We start from the raw sequence: 15,154 nt of genomic DNA, 5'->3' as shown, positions 1-15,154 counted from the left end.
AGTCTATCTAATGTCTTTTTCAGGAGCCAGAGGAAATGCATCTCAAGTACACCAATTAGTAGGTATGAGAGGATTAATGTCGGACCCTCAAGGACAAATGATTGATTTACCTATTCAAAGCAATTTACGCGAGGGACTTTCTTTGACAGAATATATAATTTCCTGCTATGGAGCCCGCAAAGGGGTTGTAGATACTGCTGTGCGAACAGCAGATGCTGGATATCTTACACGTAGACTTGTTGAAGTAGTTCAACATATTATTGTGCGTAGAAGAGATTGTGGTACTATCCGAGGTATTTCTGTAAGTCCTCAAAATGGGATGACGGAAAAACTTTTTGTCCAAACACTAATTGGTCGTGTATTAGCAGACGATATATATATCGGTTCACGATGCATTGCCGCGCGAAATCAAGATATTGGAATTGGATTAGTCAATCGATTCATAACTGCCTTTCGAGCACAACCATTTCGAGCACAACCAATATATATTAGAACCCCCTTTACTTGCCGAAGCACTTCTTGGATCTGTCAATTATGCTATGGCCGGAGTCCTACTCATAGTGATCTGGTCGAATTGGGAGAAGCCGTAGGTATTATTGCAGGTCAATCAATTGGGGAGCCAGGGACTCAACTAACATTAAGAACTTTTCATACTGGCGGAGTATTCACAGGGGGTACTGCCGACCTTGTACGATCCCCTTCGAATGGAAAAATAAAATTCAATGAGAATTTGGTTCACCCCACACGTACCCGTCATGGGCAGCCTGCTTTTCTATGTTATATAGACTTGCATGTAACTATTCAGAGTCAAGATATTCTATATAGTGTGAATATTCCCTCAAAAAGCTTGATTCTAGTGCAAAATGATCAATATGTAAAATCCGAACAAGTAATTGCGGAGATTCGTGCCGGAACGTCCACTTTACATTTTAAAGAAAGGGTACAAAAGCATATTTATTCTGAATCAGACGGCGAAATGCACTGGAGTACTGATGTTTACCATGCGCCCGAATATCAATATGGTAATCTTCGCCGATTACCAAAAACAAGCCATTTATGGATATTGTCAGTAAGTATGTGCAGATCCAGTATAGCGTCTTTTTCACTCCACAAGGATCAAGATCAAATGAATACTTATGGTAAAAAAGATAGGGAAATTCTTGATTATTCAACGTCGGATCGAATCATGTCCAATGGCCATTGGAATTTTATCTATCCTTCTATTTTTCAAGATAATTCAGATTTGTTGGCGAAAAAGCGAAGAAATAGGTTCGTCATTCCATTACAATATCATCAAGAACAAGAGAAAGAACTAATATCCTGTTTTGGGATTTCGATTGAAATCCCCCTTATGGGTGTTTTACGTAGAAATACTATTTTTGCTTATTTTGACGATCCCCGATACAGAAAAGATAAAAAGGGTTCAGGAATTGTTAAATTTAGATATAGGACCCTAGAAGAAGAATATAGGACTCGAGCGGAAGACTCAGAAGAGGAATATGAGACCCTAGAAGACGAATACAGGACCCGAGAGGACGAATATGAATATGAAACCCTAGAAGAATCTAAATATGGAATCCTAGAAGACGAATACGAATATGAAACCCTAGAAGACGAATATGGGAGCCCAGAAAACGAATATAGGGAACCCAGAGAACGAATATAGGACTTTAGAGAAAGACTCAGAAGAGGAATATGGGAGCCCAGAGAGCAAATATAGGACCCAAGAGGACGAATATGGAACTCTAGAGGAAGACTCAGAAGACGAATATGGCAGCCCCGGGGAAAGCGCAGAGGAAAAATATGGTACTTTAGAGGAAGACTCAGAAGAAGATTCAGAGGACGAATACGAGAGCCCAGAGGAAGATTCCATCTTAAAAAAAGAGGGTTTGATTGAGCATCGAGGAACAAAAGAATTTAGTCTAAAATACCAAAAAGAAGTAGATCGGTTTTTTTTCATTCTTCAAGAACTTCATATCTTGCCGAGATCTTCATCCCTAAAGATACTTGACAATAGTATTATTGGAGTGAATACACAACTCACAAAAAATACAAGAAGTCGACTAGGCGGACTGGTCCGAGTGAAGAGAAAAAAAAGCCATACGGAACTCAAAATATTTTCCGGAGATATTCATTTTCCTGAAGAGGCGGATAAGATATTAGGTGGCTGTTTGATACCGCCAGAAAGACAAAAAAAAGATTCTAAGGAATCAAAAAAAAGGAAAAATTGGGTCTATGTTCAACGGAAAAAAATTCTCAAGAGCAAGGAAAAGTATTTTGTTTCCGTTCGCCCTACAGTGGCATATGAAATGGACGAAGGAAGAAATTTAGCAACACTTTTCCCGCAGGATCTCTTGCAAGAAGAAAATAATCTCCAAATTCGACTTGTCAATTTTATTTCTCATGAAAATAGCAAGTTAACTCAAAGAATTTATCACACAAATAGTCAATTTGTTAGAACTTGCTTAGTAGTGAATTGGGAACAAGAAGAAAAAGAAAAGGCTGGTGCTTCCCTTGTTGAGGTAAGAGCAAATGATCTTATTCGCGATTTCCTAAGAATTGAGTTAGTCAAGTCCACTATTTCGTATACACGAAAAAGGTATGGTAGGACAAGTGCAGGACCGATTCCCCATAATAGGTTAGATCGCGCCAATATCAATTCTTTTTATTCCAAGGCGAAGATTGAATCACTTAGCCAACATCCAGAAGCTATTGGCACTTTGTTGAATCGAAATAAAGAATACCACTCTTTGATGATTTTGTCGGCATCCAACTGTTCTCGAATTGGTTTATTCAAGAATTCAAAACATCCCAATGCGATAAAAGAATGGAATCCTAGAATTCCTATTCGAGAAATTTTTGGGCCCTTAGGCGCTATTGTAGCTAGTATATCGCATTTTTCTTCATCTTACTATTTACTAACGCATAATAAAATCCTGTTAAAAAAATATTTGTTCGTTGACAATTTAAAACAAACCTTCCAAGTACTTCAAGAACTTAAATACTCTTTAATAGATGAAAATAAAAGGATTTCTAATTTCGATAGTAACATAATGTTGGATCCATTCCTTTTGAATTGTCACTTTGTCCATCATGATTCTTGGGAAGAGACATTGGCAATAATTCACCTTGGACAATTTATTTGTGAAAATGTATGTCTATTTAAATCGCACATAAAAAAATCCGGTCAAATTTTCATTGTAAATATGAATTCCTTTGTTATAAGAGCAGCTAAACCTTATTTGGCCACTACAGGAGCAACTGTTAATGGTCATTATGGAGAAATCCTTTACAAGGGAGATAGGTTAGTTACGTTTATATATGAAAAATCGAGATCTAGTGACATAACGCAAGGTCTTCCAAAAGTGGAACAAATCTTTGAAGCGCGTTCAATTGATTCATTATCCCCGAATCTCGAAAGGAGAATTGAGGATTGGAATGAGCGTATACCAAGAATTCTTGGGGTCCCTTGGGGATTCTTGATTGGAGCTGAGCTAACCATAGCCCAAAGTCGTATCTCTTTGGTTAATAAAATCCAAAAGGTTTATCGATCCCAAGGGGTACAGATCCATAATAGACATATAGAGATTATTATACGCCAAGTAACATCAAAAGTGCGGGTTTCCGAAGATGGAATGTCTAATGTTTTTTCGCCTGGGGAATTAATCGGACTATTGCGAGCGGAACGAGCAGGACGAGCTTTGGATGAATCGATCTATTATCGGGCAATCTTATTGGGAATAACAAGGGCTTCCCTGAATACCCAAAGTTTCATATCTGAAGCAAGTTTTCAAGAAACTGCTCGAGTTTTAGCAAAAGCTGCCCTACGAGGTCGCATTGATTGGTTGAAAGGCTTGAAAGAAAACGTAGTTCTGGGGGGGATTATACCTGTTGGTACCGGATTCCAAAAATTTGTGCATCGTTCCCCACAAGACAAGAACCTTTATTTCGAAATAAAAAAAAAAAATCTATTCGCGTCGGAAATGAGAGATTTTTTGTTTCTCCATACAGAATTAGTTTCTTCAGATTCTGACGTAACAAACAATTTTTATGAGACATAAGAACCCCCATAAAAATATTTTTTACTTTACTAGACTTTTGAACTTAGAACACTAACAGGTCAAATTTTAGATTTTTAAGATTTTTATTTTAATAAGTAAAACAAGTCAGTTAATTCATTAAGGTGGTTATGTTTATACCATGTATCAATGGCCAACTCTTATCTTAGTACAAGGTTCTCTCGGAACAATTATTATTTATTTCAAGCTATTTCGGATCTTTCTTAATCTTCAAAAAGAACTAAATTCCGTAATGGAATGGTAGGATTAAAAAAAAGGAAGTGTGGAAAAAATGACAAGAAGATATTGGAACATTAATTTGAAAGAGATGATAGAAGCAGGAGTTCATTTTGGTCATGGTATTAAGAAATGGAATCCTAAAATGGCCCCTTACATTTCGGCAAAGCGTAAAGGTACTCATATTATAAATCTCGCTAGAACGGCTCGTTTTTTATCAGAAGCTTGTGATTTAGTTTTTGATGCAGCAAGTCAGGGAAAAAGTTTCTTAATTGTTGGTACCAAAAAAAGAGCAACAGATTTAGTAGCATCAGCTGCAATAAGGGCTCGTTGTCATTATGTTAATAAAAAGTGGTTCAGTGGTATGTTAACGAATTGGTCGATTACGAAAACTAGACTTTCTCAATTTAGAGACTTAAGAGCAGAAGAAAAAATGGGAAAATTCCACCATCTCCCAAAAAGAGATGTGGCAATCTTGAAGAGAAAATTATCTACTTTGCAAAGGTATCTCGGCGGGATCAAATATATGACGAGATTGCCAGACATTGTGATCGTCCTTGATCAGCAAAAAGAGTATATAGCTCTTCGGGAATGTGCCATTTTGGGGATTCCTACTATTTCTTTAGTCGATACAAATTGTGACCCGGATCTCGCGAATATATCGATTCCAGCCAACGATGACACTATGACTTCAATTCGATTGATTCTTAACAAATTAGTATTTTCAATTTGTGAGGGCCGTTCTCTCTATATAAGAAATCGTTGATTAAGAATATATAGTGAATTCTTGGGCAACTGCGTAAATTTATGGAATCACTTACTTTACTATATCTTTTTTTTTGCATAGAATTTTTTTTGCATAGAAAAAAGAAGGGGAATATTGATATATATTAGAGGGTATTGATATATATTATGATCTGATGTGCTTTCTTGGTATCCTAAATATAAGATTAATACTTCAAGTTGCTGAGTTGAGAAAGAGATGGTTGAATCAAAAGAATTCCTTTTTTGAAGTTCAATTTTTATCAGAGGACAATATGAATATTATACCTTGTTCCATTAAAACACTCAAGGGGTTATACGATATATCGGGTGTAGAAGTAGGCCAACACTTCTATTGGCAAATAGGAGGTTTCCAAATTCATGCCCAAGTACTCATCACTTCTTGGGTCGTAATTACTATCTTGCTAGGTTCAGTTGTCATAGCTGTTCGGAATCCACAAACCATCCCGACCGACGGTCAGAATTTTTTTGAATATGTCCTTGAGTTTATTCGAGACTTGAGCAAAACTCAGATTGGAGAAGAATATGGTCCCTGGGTTCCCTTTATTGGAACTATGTTCCTTTTTATTTTTGTTTCGAATTGGTCGGGTGCTCTTTTACCTTGGAAAATTATAGAGTTACCCCATGGGGAATTAGCAGCGCCCACGAATGATATAAATACTACTGTTGCTTTAGCTTTACTCACGTCAGCGGCATATTTTTATGCTGGTCTTAGCAAAAAAGGATTGAGCTATTTCGAGAAATATATTAAACCAACTCCAATCCTTTTACCAATTAACATCCTAGAAGATTTCACAAAACCATTATCGCTTAGCTTTCGACTTTTCGGGAATATATTGGCGGATGAATTAGTCGTTGTTGTTCTTGTTTCTTTAGTCCCCTTAGTAATCCCTATACCGGTCATGTTTCTTGGATTATTTACAAGCGGTATTCAAGCTCTTATTTTTGCAACATTAGCCGCAGCCTATATAGGTGAATCCATGGAGGGTCATCATTGAATTGACTCTTTTTGGAAATAGTATTTTTTTTTTTTGCAGCTTAGCTCAATTCATGCATGGTTCCAGATAATCTGCTTGGTTGCAAAAAAATAGTTAGAAATGCGTATGAATATATAGCCTAGAGTTGTAGGAGAGAGAATAGAATAGACTATATTATGGAATTTTCAAAGTATATATGCATTAAGGAGGGTGGAGTCAGGCTAGATCTATACTATAATATCCTTAATGTCTATAAGTGGAGTCCTCTTTTATGCAGGTTTCCACTTTAAGCAATGATTTTAGAATCCGATTCAATAGAAAATGAGAAAATATGCAAACAAAATAGAAGAAACAAATGTATATATATAGGATATTATATTATATATTCCTAGGTTAGATTCATTATCTAATCCGATATATGGATATGGAATTCCCTTCTATGTAGTTCGGACAATTCACATTATCATTTCAATTTGATTTCAATTTGTACTTTTTAGTTACTTTACTTCTCCCCAATAGAGCTTAGAAGTAAGAATTTATTGGTTGATTGTATCCTTAACCATTTCTTTTTTTTGACACGAGGAACTACTCACCATGAATCCACTAATTGCTGCTGCTTCTGTTATTGCTGCTGGATTGGCCGTAGGGCTTGCTTCTATTGGACCTGGAGTTGGTCAAGGTACTGCTGCAGGACAAGCTGTAGAAGGTATTGCGAGACAGCCAGAAGCAGAAGGTAAAATACGAGGTACTTTATTGCTTAGTCTAGCTTTTATGGAAGCTTTAACAATTTATGGACTAGTTGTGGCACTAGCGCTTTTATTTGCGAACCCTTTTGTTTAATCTTAAAAAAAAAATTCTTTCGATTTCGATTAGATACTTTTTTCTTTTTTTAGTAAATTGGTATTTGCTTCCACAATTCCAATTATATCAATACTTTATTTAATTTACTCCTATTTATTACTCCTGGAATTATCTATTTATCGGGACAGATAATACCCCATTCTAGGAAGGGCTGAGTTGAGTATTATTAATTTAGAAGATATGCTCACCTTCTTATTTCCCGTCCTTAGTTTAGGAAAGTGGAAAGTTTTTTCCTTTTATTTTAGGAATTTTGGGAACAGAACATTTCAACAAAGGAAGTCTTTCACCGGTCAAACAAGACGTAAGACTTAATCTAAAAGAAATTACTAGATTGAATCTATTTGCATTAAAAAAACCGATCAAAAAAGGGCGAGCGAAGTAAGTGATCGAAAAACTTTGTTCTTTGTTCGTCCTATCTATAAGAGGAGAGCATATGAAAAATGTAACCCATTCTTTCGTTTTTTTAGCTCACTGGCCATCCGCTGGCAGTTTCGGGCTTAATACCGATATTTTAGCAACAAATCTAATAAATCTAACTGTAGTGGTTGGTGTTTTGATTTTTTTTGGAAAGGGAGTGTGTGCGAGTTGTCTATTTCAAGAATAGATTGGATCTATCCGGCTGCACTTTATAATATTTTTTAGTATTTTTCGGATAAATAAGAAAAGGGTGCACGATCTCGACGAATTACTTCTGAATAAATTCAGAAATCATATGGAAGAACCATAGCATTTCGCGACTCATTGGTAAATCAACTTTGATTCTCTATAAACCAAGAATGTGAGACCATTAACACGGTTAAAGCTAAACTGCTTGAAGTCCAGGCAAAAAGAGGTACTCTTTCTACAACTATATTAGTATTAGTACCAATTTAAACGGGAAATAGCTAATGTAAAATTTATCTGATATAGAACACTCATATCGATAAAATGGTTTGAACTATTTACTAGAAAAAAAAGGGGGCACCCTGCCCTTTTTTAACCAATGCCGAATCGACGACCTATGTATAAAAAAGAGAAATTTTTTGGATTTGAAGAAAAAAAAAATAAAAAAGAATTCTATTAATTTTCATTTTCCATTTATTTAGTTAGTTTTTCTTAATGAAATTGAAATTATTAACTAGAGGGCAAATAAAAATAAAGAAACAACTTTGCTGACCATGATATATTTTTATCTAGGCGGAAGAGTCCTCTTAATATTTATCTAGTCTTATATAGGTTTCGGTATATTGAAATATAAACATAAAAAAGAAGATAGAGGATAGGCTCATTACTTAAAAAAAAGATATGGAAATAGCTATAGAAAAAAAAAAAGGAGCGTGAGAGCCAAATGAATCGAAAGATTCATGTTTGGTTCGGGAAGAGATCATAAAAGTTGTAAACTTACAAAATAATCTACTTTCATTAAAAGATTTATTAGATAATCGAAAACAGAGGATCTTGAGTACTATTCGAAATTCAGAAGAATTGCGTAGAGGGACCATTGAGCAACTCGAAAAAGCTCGGATTCGATTACAGAAAGTCGAACTAGAAGCGGATGAGTATCGAATGAATGGATACTCTGAGATAGAACGAGAAAAAGCAAATTTGATTAATGCTACTTCTATTAGTTTGGAACAATTGGAAAAGTCTAAAAACGAAACCCTTTATTTTGAAAAACAAAGGGCAATGAATCAGGTCCGACAGCGGGTTTTCCAACAGGCCGTACAAGGAGCTCTAGGAACTCTGAATAGTTGTTTGAATACCGAGTTACATTTCCGTACGATTCGTGCTAATATTGGCATTCTCGGGTCCCTGGAATGGAAGAAATAATTAAATTAATTAGGCCTTGAACTTCTACTTTCGTTTAGAATTTAGGCATTATTTTTCCCCTTGCTTCCGAAAAAAGAGTCAAGAAACACTAATGGCAACCCTTCGAGTCGACGAAATTCATAAAATTCTCCGCGAACGTATTGAACAATATAATAGGAAAGTAGGGATTGAGAATATAGGTCGCGTAGTTCAAGTGGGGGATGGGATTGCTCGTATTATAGGTCTTGGTGAAATAATGTCAGGTGAATTAGTCGAATTTGCAGAAGGTACTAGGGGTATTGCTCTGAATTTGGAATCCAAAAATGTTGGGATTGTATTAATGGGCGATGGGTTGATGATACAAGAGGGAAGTTTTGTAAAAGCAACAGGAAGAATTGCTCAGATACCCGTGAGTGAGGCTTACTTGGGTCGTGTTGTAAATGCTCTGGCTAAACCTATTGATGGGAAAGGCGAAATTATAGCTTCCGAATCTCGCTTAATTGAATCTCCTGCTCCAAGTATAATTTCCAGGCGTTCCGTATACGAACCTCTTCAAACAGGGCTTATTGCTATCGATTCGATGATCCCTATAGGGCGCGGTCAGCGAGAGTTAATTATTGGGGACAGACAGACTGGCAAAACAGCAGTAGCCACAGATACAATTCTCAATCAAAAAGGGCAAGGTGTAATATGTGTTTATGTAGCTATCGGTCAAAGAGCATCCTCCGTAGCTCAAGTAGTAACTACTTTCCATGAGGAGGGGGCCATGGAATACACTATTGTAGTAGCTGAAATGGCGGATTCACCTGCTACATTACAATACCTCGCTCCTTATACGGGAGCAGCCCTGGCTGAGTATTTTATGTACCGCGAACGGCATACTTTAATAATTTATGATGATCTCTCCAAACAGGCACAAGCTTATCGCCAAATGTCCCTTCTATTAAGAAGACCTCCCGGACGTGAGGCTTATCCAGGGGATGTTTTTTATTTGCATTCACGCCTTTTAGAAAGAGCCGCTAAATTAAATTCTCTTTTAGGCGAAGGAAGTATGACCGCTTTACCAATAGTTGAGACTCAATCTGGAGACGTTTCCGCCTATATTCCTACTAATGTAATCTCCATTACAGATGGACAAATATTCTTATCTGCGGATCTATTCAATGCCGGAATTCGACCCGCTATTAATGTGGGTATTTCTGTTTCCAGAGTAGGATCCGCGGCTCAAATTAAAGCCATGAAACAAGTAGCTGGCAAATCAAAATTGGAACTAGCGCAATTCGCAGAGTTACAAGCCTTTGCACAATTCGCCTCTGCTCTCGATAAAACAAGTCAGAATCAATTGGCAAGGGGTCGACGATTAAGGGAATTGCTTAAACAATCCCAGGCAAATCCTCTCCCAGTGGAAGAGCAGATAGCTACTATTTATACCGGAACAAGAGGATATCTTGATTCGTTAGAAATTGAACAGGTAAATAAATTTCTGGATGAGTTACGTAAACATCTAAAAGATACTAAACCTCAATTCCAAGAAATTATATCTTCTAGCAAGACATTCACCGAGCAAGCGGAAATCCTTTTGAAGGAAGCTATTCAGGAACAGCTGGAACGGTTTTCTCTTCAGTAACAAATAAATTTTGCATGTCTACTCTTGTTAGTAGAATAGGAATCGTTGAGAAAGCTTTTTCATTTGAATCATGCAAAAAAGTTTTCTTTGTTTTTAGTTTAGTATAGTTATTTAAAGAATAGATAGAAATAAGATTGCGTCCAATAGGATTTGAACCTATACCAAAGGTTTAGAAGACCTCTGTCCTATCCATTAGACAATGGACGCTTTTCTTTCATATTTTATTCTTTCTTTTATTTTTTTGCTTCTTCCGAGAAAAAACTGTTAGACCAAAACTCTTTTAGGAAATCAAAAAATCCAGATACAAATGCATGATGTATATATTATATCATGCATATATCATAAAGAAGGAGTATGGAGGCGGTAGTGGGAATCGAACCCGCAACCCCAAGGTTATGAGCCTTATGAGCTACCAAACTGCTCTATACTCTTAAACTAAAGAGGGGTAACTAGTGGATAAAAGAGGGTTGGATACGCCCCTCTACCAATATCTATACAAATAGAATAGTCCATTTATACAGAATGGTAAAGAGGGCTCCTCTATGATTATCAATTCCAGAAATCCATACAAATACGAAAGGGTATTTTATCCTTACCAACTGGATCTTGTTGCACCCGGTAACAAACATTCATAAACCATTTCTCGAAGTACGTGTCCGGATAGCCCAAAATGTCGATAGTTAGCTCTAGGTCTTCCGGTCAAAAAACAACGTCGATGAAGGCGTGTAGGTGCACTATTACGCGGTAGGGATTGCAATTTTTCTCGCATTTTCGTTTTTTCACTCAAACTCAAGGGAGAAACTTTGCTTCTTATCTTTTTTTTTAAAGATTGACGAATCAAATGATATTTCTGTTCTAATTTCTGCCGCTTCTTCTCCCTCTGAATCAACTTTTTTTTGCCATAATGTGTCGTTGCTATTATTACCAAGTATACGGTTCTAATCCTAGATGGAAAAATAAATAGAAAAAGAAATCTAAAAAGGCAGATCCTCCCTCTCTATCAAGAGTAATGAACTAGGTGCTGATACAGTACAAAAAAACAAACTAAATTAACCAAACTTGCCTGATGTTGAGGCAATCAAGAAAGCTGCATAAGTGAATATATAACCCACGGAAAAGTGAGCTAATCCAACCAATCTTGCTTGCACAATGGAAAGAGCCACGGGCTTATCTCTCCAGCGAATTAAATTAGCTAAAGGTGTGCGTTCATGAGCCCATGCTAAAGTCTCAATTAATTCCTGCCAATACCCCCGCCAGGAAATTAAGAACATAAATCCAGTAGCCCAAACAAGATGTCCAAATAAGAACATCCACGCCCATACCGATAAACTATTCATCCCAAAAGGATTATATCCATTGATAAGTTGTGAAGAGTTTAACCATAGGTAATCTCTTAACCATCCCATCAAATAAGTGGAGGATTCATTAAATTGTGAAACGTTGCCCTGCCATAATGTGATATGTTTCCAATGCCAATAAAAAGTAACCCACCCAATGGTATTTAACATCCAGAAAACTGCCAAATAAAATGCGTCCCAAGCAGAAATATCACAAGTACCGCCGCGCCCTGGGCCGTCACAAGGAAAACTATATCCAAAATCCTTTTTATCTGGCATTAATTTGGAACCGCGTGCATCTAAAGCGCCCTTTACTAAAATCAATGTAGTTGTATGCAAACCTAGAGCAATAGCATGATGAACCAAGAAATCCCCAGGTCCTATTGTTAAGAAAAGCGAATTACTATTCTCATTAACAGCATTCAACCATCCGGGCAACCATAGGCTTCGACCCGCATTGAAAGCGGGGCCATTCGTTGAAGATAAGAGTATATCGAACCCATATGTCGTCTTGCCATGAGCAGATTGTATCCATTGGGCAAATATAGGTTCGATCAAGATTTGCTTTTCTGGAGTACCAAAAGCAAGCATGACGTCGTTATGAACATAAAGGCCCAAGGTATGGAATCCTAGAAAGAGGCTAGCCCAACTTAAATGAGATATGATAGCTTCTTTATGGTCTAACATTCTTGCCAATACATTATCCTCATTCTGTTCCGGATTGTAATCCCTAATGAAAAAAATAGCTCCATGAGCAAAAGCCCCTGTCATGATGAACCCTGCAATATATTGGTGATGAGTATATAAAGCAGCTTGAGTAGTAAAGTCTTGTGCTATGAATGCATAAGGAGGTAAAGAGTACATATGTTGAGCTACTAAGGAAGTAATAACCCCTAAAGAAGCTAGAGCAAGACCTAACTGAAAATGAATCGAATTGTTGATTGTGTCATAAAGGCCCTTATGCCCACGCCCTAATCGACCCCCCGGAGGAGTATGCGCTTCTAAAAGATCTTTAATACTGTGCCCAATTCCGAAGTTAGTTCGATACATGTGACCGGCAATGAGAAAAATAAATGCAATAGCTAAATGATGGTGAGCCATATCGGTCAGCCACAAACTTTGTGTTTGTGGATGGAATCCCCCAAGAAGAGTTAGAATGGCAGTTCCCGCTCCTTGAGCGGTACCAAATAAATGATTACTCGAATCAGGGTTTTGGGCATAAAGATTCCATTGACCCGTCAAAAGGGGTCCCAACCCCTGGGGATAGGGTAATACATCTAAGAAATTATTCCATCGAACGTACTCCCCCCTGGATGCGGGAATAGCAACATGAACTAAATGTCCTGTCCAAGCCAAAGAACTTACCCCGAAAAGTCCTGACAAATGATGATTGAGACGAGATTCCGCGTTTTTGAACCACGAAAGGCTTGGTTTCCATTTGGGTTGTAGATGTAACCAACCCGCTATTAAGGACAGCGTAGAAAGAAATAATAGAAAAAGAGCTCCAGTATAAAGATCCTCATTGGTGCGTAATCCTATTGTATACCACCACTGATAAACTCCAGAATAAGCAATATTCACTGGACCAGCAGCACCTCCTCGAGTAAAGGCTTCCACAGCGGGTTGACCAAAATGAGGATCCCAAATCGCATGAGCAATAGGTCTTACGTGTAAAGGATCCTGTATCCATGATTCAAAATTTCCTTGCCAAGCTACATGAAACAGATTTCCGGACGTCCATAGAAAGATTATTGCTAATTGCCCAAAGTGAGAAGCAAAAATGTTCTGATAAAGACGTTCTTCAGTAATATCATCATGACTTTCGAAATCATGTGCGGTAGCAATACCAAACCAAATACGACGAGTAGTGGGGTCCTGAGCTAAGCCTTGGCTAAACCTGGGAAATCTTAATTCCATAATGCCTTTCAAATCCTCCTAGCCACTATCCTACTGCAATAATTCTCGCTAAGAAGAATGCCCATGTCGTGGCAATTCCACCCAGAAGGTAATGGGTTACTCCTACAGCGCGTCCTTGTATAATGCTCAAGGCTCTAGGCTGAGTAGCAGGAGCAACTTTTAATTTGTTATGAGCCCAAACGATAGATTCAATGAGTTCTTGCCAATAACCACGGCCGCTGAATAAAAACATTAAACTGAAGGCCCAGACAAAATGAGCACCTAAGAAAAAAAGACCATATGCAGATAATGAAGAACCATAAGACTGAATGACTTGCGATGCCTGTGCCCACAAGAAATCTCGAAGCCACCCATTAATCGTAATGGAACTCTGTGCAAAGTTTCCCCCTGTAATATGAGTTACCACCCCTTGATCACTTATAGTACCCCAAACATCCGACTGCATTTTCCAACTGAAATGGAAAATGACTACCGAAATTGCATTGTACATCCAGAATAAACCTAAGAAAACATGATCCCAGGCGGATACTTGACATGTTCCCCCTCGGCCAGGCCCATCGCAAGGAAAGCGAAAACCTAGATTTGCTTTATCGGGTATCAAACGGGAACTCCGAGCAAATAAAACACCTTTCAAAAGTATTAATACAGTCACATGTATGGTAAATGCATGAATGTGATGGACTAAAAAATCTGCGGTTCCTAATGGAATAGGTAACAAAGCCACTTTGCCACCTACTGCTACTAACTCGCCGCCTCCCCACGTTAAGCTAGTACTTGTTGTTGCACCAGGAGCTGTTACGCCAGGCGCAGTAGCATGGATATTTTGTACCCATTGAGCAAAGATAGGTTGTAATTGTATGGCAGTATCCGAAAACATATCTTGTGGACGGCCTAAAGCACTCATGGTATCATTATGAATGTACAAGCCAAAACTGTGAAAACCTAGAAATATACATACCCAGTTAAGGTGGGATATGATTGCATCGCGGTGTCTAAGGACGCGATCTAATAGATCGTTGTATCGAGTAGTTGGATCATAGTCTCTTACCATAAAAATTGCTGCATGTGCAGCAGCACCGACTATTAGAAATCCGCCAATCCACATGTGGTGTGTGAACAAGGAAAGTTGTGTACCATAGTCAGTAGCTAGGTATGGATAGGGAGGCATAGAATACATATGATGAGCTACAACAATGGTTGTAGAGCCTAGCATAGCTAGGTTAAGAGATAATTGAGCATGCCATGACGTTGTTAAGATTTCATAAAGACCCTTATGGCCTTGTCCTGTAAATGGGCCCTTGTGAGCCTCCAAAATATCTTTAAGTCCATGGCCAATACCCCAATTGGTCCTATACATATGACCTGCGATTAGGAAAAGAATAGCAATAGCTAAATGATGGTGCGCAATATCGGTCAGCCAGAGACCACCGGTTACTGGATCTAGTCCTCCGCGAAAAGTCAGAAATTCTGCGTATTTGGACCAATTTAAAGTGAAAAAAGGGGTTGCTCCTTCGGCAAAACTAGGATAAAGTTGAGCCAAAAGGTCCCGATTCAAGATAAATTCATGAG

The 15,154-nt window shown here is 37.9% G+C and overlaps 1 non-coding gene across 1 annotated transcript; it reads right to left on the bottom strand.

Moving 5' to 3' along the window:
• Nucleotides 1-10,466: 10,466 nt before the first annotated feature.
• On the bottom strand, nt 10,467-10,538 carry TRNAR-UCU (transfer RNA arginine (anticodon UCU)). Its single transcript has one exon. It is a non-coding gene; the product is annotated as a tRNA-Arg (tRNA).
• Between the last annotated feature and the right edge of the window lie 4,616 nt (nt 10,539-15,154).

This window comes from Triticum urartu, unplaced genomic scaffold (genome assembly GCF_056163025.1).
Source record: "Triticum urartu cultivar PI428250 unplaced genomic scaffold, HENAU_Tu73 scaffold871, whole genome shotgun sequence".
NCBI lineage: Eukaryota > Viridiplantae > Streptophyta > Magnoliopsida > Poales > Poaceae > Triticum > Triticum urartu.
This window is presented reverse-complemented; position numbering and strand designations above follow the sequence as displayed.